The 7,403-nt window shown below is 37.8% G+C and overlaps 1 long non-coding RNA gene across 1 annotated transcript; it reads left to right on the plus strand.

The window, feature by feature from the left end:
* Positions 1–756: 756 nt before the first annotated feature.
* Positions 757–5,419, plus strand: LOC121982735. Its single transcript, XR_006112214.1, has 4 exons — positions 757–807; positions 1,269–1,311; positions 5,181–5,250; positions 5,341–5,419. It is a non-coding gene; the product is annotated as an uncharacterized LOC121982735 (long non-coding RNA).
* Positions 5,420–7,403: the final 1,984 nt, after the last annotated feature.

A 7,403-nucleotide genomic window follows, 5' to 3' on the forward strand; every position in this document is an offset into this window, starting at 1 on the left:
ACTACAGATAAGGGCAAAGAATGGATGAACTAGGGGAGCCACAGGAGAGGCAGGAGATGTGTGTGGTGGTGGCTCGGCTAAGACAAAATAAGAGACCTGCTTATGTTATCTTTTTTATGTTGACATGAACTAAGTTTAATTATGTTAATGTTCCGCATGACTTCATAATACTTCTGTTGTTTTACTTTAGAGAGAAATTTTAATATGCATGAATGTTTCCGCAAGTAGTAGTAGTAAAGTAACCCCGCCCTACTAGCAGGAGGGGCGGGCGTTACAAATTCGAAATTCGGTGATCGTGTTTCTACACTCCTATGCACAGTGGAAATTTAAAATTTTATTTGTGATTTAACAATTAAATCAAAGGAGTGTTCGTATGGTTTTAAAACAAACATAGCATGATCTTTATCTAAATATGAATTGCAATCTAACCGTATAACACCACAAAAAAAACCAATGTTTCCGACGGGATTACCGATGGAATTAATATGCTGTCGGTAAACTCTACTTTTTACCGACGGAATGATTTATTCCGTCGGTATAACAGCGTGATACCGACGGAATTAATATTCCGTCGGTAAACTAATGATATTACCGACGGAATAAGCCATCCCGTCGGTAAATTAATGGTTTTACCGACGGAATTACTAATTCCGTCGGTAAACTTAAAGTGTACCGACGGAATATGAATTCCGTCGGCAAGTTCCCCTAAAAAAACCCTAACCTCCCTCCTGTTTCCCTCACGCGCGCGCGGCCGACGGCTTCGTTCTCCCGTTCCCGATCGCTTCGTTCTCCCGTTCCCGATCGCAGGTTAGTTTTTGGTTTTGTTTTTTTTCCTTTTTTTCCGGCGAGCGGCAGTTGCCGCCGGCCTTCGCCCACACGCGGCGGCGCGTGCCCGCAGTGGGCTTCCTCGCCCGCAGCGGGTTTCTGCGCCCGCCATCGGCTGGCGGCGTTCGGCTTCGGCCGCCAGCGGCCATATGCGCCAGCCGGCGGCGGCCGCCTGCGAGCATCTGCGCCTGCCAACGGCCGGCGGCCGCCTGCGGGCTTCTGCGCCCGCCAGCGGCCGGCTGCGGCCTTCTGCGCCGGCCAGCGGGTGCCTGCGCCTGCCTGCAGGTGTGCCGGCTGTTGTCGGACGCCAGCTGGCTGCTGGCGGCTGTGCCAGCCGACATCTGGTTGCTGTGCCAGCCGGCAGCTGGCTGCTGGTGCCACGAGAAATTTGAAAAATATTTTGTCTTAATTTTTTAGCTAAATTATTTTTATTTTGTAAACAGGTAGCATTTGCTGCTCTTCTCCAGTTGACCTACACATATTCAGGTAAAATTTACTAAATTATACTGTATGTCATTTAACATGATTAAAGTTAGAAATAGGTTATGTTAGTATGTTAATTTATAGCATAATATAGTCCGTTTGTTTGTTTTGTGTTAGTATCTTAATGTATGTTAATTTTTAGTTCTCAATATATTAGTTTTAGGTGAAAATGTCTATGAACAAAGCTTGGATGTACAATCGATTAGAAAAAGGATTTATCAGAGATGATTTTATTGCTGAAGTTGAACAGTTTGTGAACTTTGCTAAAAGTCACCCTGAATGTATGAATGGTGCTGAGTTACGGTGTCCATGCAATCATAAAAAATGTCAAAATAGAGCTTTCCGTGATGAGGATACTGTAAAAATGCATATATGTAGAAATGGTTTTGTGCCAAATTACTACAATTGGTACTATCACGGAGAACCTTATTTATATGAACCAATTGGACCTTCTGGTGGTTCGTCATCCAGGGCAACAGTTACTGATCCTGAAGCATCAATTAATATTGATATCGCAATGCAATCAATGGTTCATGATACGATAAATGCTACAGTTGATTATTCTAATATAGATGAAATACCAACACCTGAATATCAGCAACTATATGAAATGTTAAAGGCTAGTGAAAGAGAAGTATGGAAAGACATTCCCTCAGGTCATTCTCAATTATCAGCTACTGCAAGGTTATTAAATATGAAAGCAGAACATCATTTTTCAGAAAGATGTTACGACGACATTTGTCAGTTGATGTCAGAATTGCTTCCTGCTGATAACATAATGACGGATAGTTTTTACAGTACAAAAAAATTGATCAGAGGTTTAGGTTTGCCTGTGGAGAAGATTGATTGTTGTATAAATAACTACATGATATTTTGGAATGAAGACAATGATCTGCGTGAATGCAAAATCTGTACACACCCTCGTTATAAGCATGGTACTCGCATACCTGGGCAGAAGAAGAAAAAAATAGCATGGAAAGTGATGTATTATTTTCCGTTAATCGCTAGACTTCAACGTTTGTATGCATCTCTGCTACAGCTTGCCATATGACGTGGCATCATGAGCATGAGCACGATGGAGGTATAATGTGTCATCCTTCGATTCACCTGCATGGAAACACCTAGATGTCGTATTTCCTTCATTTGCAATGGAACCACGTAATGTGAGATTGGGACTTTCTGCAGATGGATTTCAACCATTTGGACATCAGGACAACAATATTCATCTTGGCCGGTTATATTAACACCTTACAATTTACCGCCATGGATGTGTATGAAAGATGAATTTATGTTCCTTACAGTACTTATTCCTGGTCCAACCAATCCCAAAGAGAAGATAGATGTTTTCTTACAACCTCTTATTGCAGAGTTAAATGAATTATGGAATGTAGGGTTGGTGATTTATGATGTTGCAAGCAAAACTAATTTTAGATTGCATGCTGCATTATTATGGACGATCAGTGATTTTCCAGCATACTCAATGTTATCGGGTTGGAGCACAGCTGGTAAATTAGCATGTCCACACTGCATGACTGATTCTGATGCATTTTCATTACCTTACAGTGGGAAGGTGTCTTGGTTTGATAATCACCGTAAATTTTTACCACTTGATCACTCTTTTAAGCGAAATAAGAAAAATTTCTTAAAAAATGTTGTAGTCAGAAAATCCCCGCCACTCCATGCTTCAGGTGAACAAATCATTGAGCAAATTGATAGTTATGGATTTCTACCAGTATCACAATCTGGTTCTGATGAGATAAATAAATATATTGTTAGGATGTGCAAGTGTGGTTGGAAGAAAAGGAGTATTTTTTGGGAGTTACCGTATTGGAAGTATCTGCTTATTCGACATAATTTAGATGTTATGCATATTGAGAAAAATTTCTTCGATAATATCTTTAATACTGTGATGAATGTGCCTGGAAGAACTAAAGACACTGTAAAATCACGTGAGGAATTAAAAGACCTAGTCAATAGACCAGAGTTGCATCAAGATGAAATAACTAATAGATTTCCAAAGGCTTGTTATACATTGGACAAAGATGGCAAGCAAGCTTTATGTAATTGGTTGAAAGAAATCAAATTTCCAGATGGTTATGCATCAAATATGGGTCGATGCGTGGATATGAATAGATTAAAGATGTTTGGAATGAAAAGTCATGACTGTCATGTATTTATGCAAAGACTTATTCCAGTAGCTTTCCATGACTTACTTCCTCAAAATGTTTGGCAAGCACTCACTGAATTGAGTCTATTTTTTAGAGATTTGACATCAAGGTGTATTACGATAGATGATATGCTTAGGCTAGAAACAGAAATTCCCCTCCTATTATGTAACCTGGAGCGATATTTCCACCAAGTTTTTGATTCAATGGAACATCTACCAGTACATTTACCATACGAGGCACAAATAGCAGGTCCTGTGCAGTACAGATGGATGTATCCATTTGAACGGTTTTTGAGGAAATTAAAAATAATGTTCGTAACAAAGCAAGAGTTGAAGGGTCAATATGCAATGCTTATCTAGTAGAAGAAGCATCTTCTTTCTGCTCATATTATTTTGTTGATAGTGTGCAAACAAGACATCGCAGTGTCCTAGAAATTCGATGATGTTCAGCCGATAGATCCATCTATGCTTTCTATTTTAAGTTTCCTGGTAAGTTAATGGGTGCATCGCTTGCTAGATGGTTAACCGAGGAAGAATATCATGCTGCAAGAACATATATACTCTTAAATTGTGAAGAGGTCAAACCATACATAAAGTAAGTAAACTTCTTAAATCAAACAATTATCATTTGTTTAATTATTTTGCTTGATATCCCAATTTTAATATAATTACTTATTTTCTCAGCTTATACGAACAACAATTATATCTCCAAAATCCATCAATTGGTGCAACTGAGGTAGCTACAAAGTTAGAGACCGAATTTGCATTGTGGTTTCAAATATATGTAAGTTAGAAAATTTGTGAAATTTTTAAGTTCATGTTTATTAAGAAGTGTACTAAGATATATGTTACTTATTTTTATAGGTGAAAGATCGTAGAATATCAAATGTGCAAGATGATAGGATAATGAATATTGCATCAGGACCCCTTCGTAAAATAAAGGTGTATTCTGGTTACTATGTTAATGGTCTTAAATTCCACGTGGCACAACGAGATTCACGAAGATTAACTTATAATTCTGGTGTTTGCGTCAAAGGATATGTGGACAACAATAACACTGAATTTGATTATTATGGTAGACTTGATGAAATCATAGAGATTGAATATCCTGCATTACCAATAAAGAGATGTGTGTTGTTCAAATGTTCATGGTATGATCCGACCCCAAGAATAGGTACTGAATTCATCCAAATTATAATTTAGTTGAGGTTAATGCAAATAAAAGATTCAACAAGTTTGAGCCTTTTATTTTCGGAATACAAGCGGGTCAAGTTTTCTATCTTGAATACCCTACGAAGAGAAGAAGATCTAGTGAATGGTTGTCTGTTTGTCGAATCAAGCCTCGCTCGACCATAGAGATGCCGAATACAATCACCGCTCAAAACCATGATGCATTTCAGAATAATGAAGTGGAGATATATTCAGTTGATTTACAACACCAATCTACTTCTCAATTGCTTGTAGATGCTAATGACATTTACGAAGAGATGGATGATGGGGAGATGTCCAACAGTGAGGATGAAGTTGAACTAAGCTCATCTAGCAATGAGGACATAGAAACTGTTAATGTTGACTAGTCAGATGTTAATGATGATTAAATATTAACATTATTATTTCCGTCAGTAAGTAGATTTCCTTAATGTTTTGTATTTATATTATCAGGTTTTTAGACCTTTTTATGATGTGTTGCAATGTTATTTTGTAGATATTATCATGGCAGAGCAGCAGGCTGTGGCACCCCGTGGCCACAAAGTCCTTACCGTTGTCGGGGACTCGTAAGTATATTGTCTTATTAATTATTCAAGTTTATATATAACATTAGTTATAATATATTTCTCATAACCTAAAGGTCTATTTTTGTGCAGGTTCACTCCGGATGGGCACAGAGTTGCCACATATATCACTGCAAAATTTAAGGAACGAGTTAGCGCGTCTGGTACTACATGGAGGCATGTAGACCAGGAGATGAAGCTATTTTATTATAATGAATTTGTGGTGAGTAAATTTAATATATTTAATTCACATTCTATAATATAGTTATCATTTATATCATTTAAACTAAATGTTTAACTTATAATTATAGAAAAGATATACTTGGGTGGACGGGCAAGAAGATCAATTTAAAGCTACATGGAATACTTATTGTGCCAAACTCTACAGAGATCATATGTATTACATGAGAAAGAAGGGCACTAGGCCTGCGTATGTTTCGGAGGTGATATGGAGTGCATGGACGACCACCTGGGCTGCAGAAAGGTGGCAAGCTAATGCCGAAAAGGCAAAAGCAAATAGGAATACAGAACCAGGTGGCCCGAGCACCGGAACCGCTCGGCATACGTCAGGATCCAGATCTATTGTTGAGCATACCATTGATCTGGTGAGTATAATTTAAAATTATACTTTATAACAAATTTTGTATTTATTACCAACCTTGTATTGTTGAGCATATTAATTTTTTCCTTAATTTATAAATGTAGGAACGTGAGCTTGCCCGACAGCCTACATGTATGGAGATTTTTCTGAAGACCCACAAGAAGAAAGATGGGTCATTTGTTGATTCTCGATCTCAAACTCTACATGTAAGATAATTAACTTTATTACATTTGTTCATTTATATCTTGATTAGTAATTAGTAATACATATCAAATTGGATACTATATTATTTTTTATGCAGCAAGAAATGACAGAACGGGTGGCTCAGGCATCTCAGCCATCAGCAGAGGGTGGAGAGTCACAGTCTTTATCCACCGACGATCTAAATGAGATATATTATGATGTTGTCGGTGGAAGGACAAAAAACTCCACCCTCTACGGCCTTGGCTCTCAGGCCAAAGTGGCATTTGATCATTTGAGGAATCCAGTAGGCCGTGCTAGTTCCTCTTCTTCTGGTGAGATGCAGTCTTTAAGACGTGAAAATCAAGAACTGCGGTCTCAGCTGAAATCAATGGATCAGAGGATGGCTGATATGGATCAGTGGAGAGCTGATGAGGAGAAGAAGAGAGCTGAACGTGACAAGAGTAATGAAGATCTCATGGCCCAAATGCGGGCAATCGTGGCTTCTTTCACCCAAGCATCACAGGGATCTGAGTCACAGGAGACTCCAGATCTATCAGACGGTGGTCGTTAGCTTTTTGAGGTTTGTTAGTTCAGCTATACTTTAGTTTTTTATTTATTATATAGAACGTGAGCCTGTTTTGATATTATAACATGTTTATTTCTAAAGGTTTTATTACTATATGTTTCAGGAGTCACGTTCAGTCATATATACATATTGGCTCTTCACTACAACATTTGCTCACTTTTTGTTCAGGTATTATTTCATATAAAATTCTTAATATATAAATATGCAAACTGTTTATTTAAACATCATTTTGTATTTGTCTTTTTACAGGATTTTCTCTACGATTTCCCGTTCTTGTATTATTGGGACTACATTTTAGTTCGGTATGTGTTATGTAAACTTGATTTTTGATATGGATATGTGTAGAATATATATTCTGTAGATTTAGTTAGCTATGGATTATATGGAATATGGTTTTTTTTGTGGATTTTATTAGTTTGTGATTATCATATGATAGATATATGTGTGTAGATTATATTTGATGTAGATTATATTTGTTGTGGATTGTATTTGTTGTGTGGATATTGTATGAAACCATCGAGTGTGATGGTTTGTTTATATATGTGGAAAATGTATATGGGAACAACGTGTAAACGAAAAGAAGCTGGAAATTTTTTTTTGGAATTCCGACGGATTACCGACGGAATATATTCCGTCGGCAATTATCGAACTTTTAGTTCGATGCATCACTTCGGGCAACCGACGGAACAGGATGATCCATCGGTGATTACCGACGGAAAATGTTGTTCCATCGGTATTTACCGACGGAATATCCCTGTTCCGTCGGTAAATACCGACAGAACAACA

Source organism: Zingiber officinale, chromosome 5A (assembly GCF_018446385.1).
Source record: "Zingiber officinale cultivar Zhangliang chromosome 5A, Zo_v1.1, whole genome shotgun sequence".
NCBI lineage: Eukaryota > Viridiplantae > Streptophyta > Magnoliopsida > Zingiberales > Zingiberaceae > Zingiber > Zingiber officinale.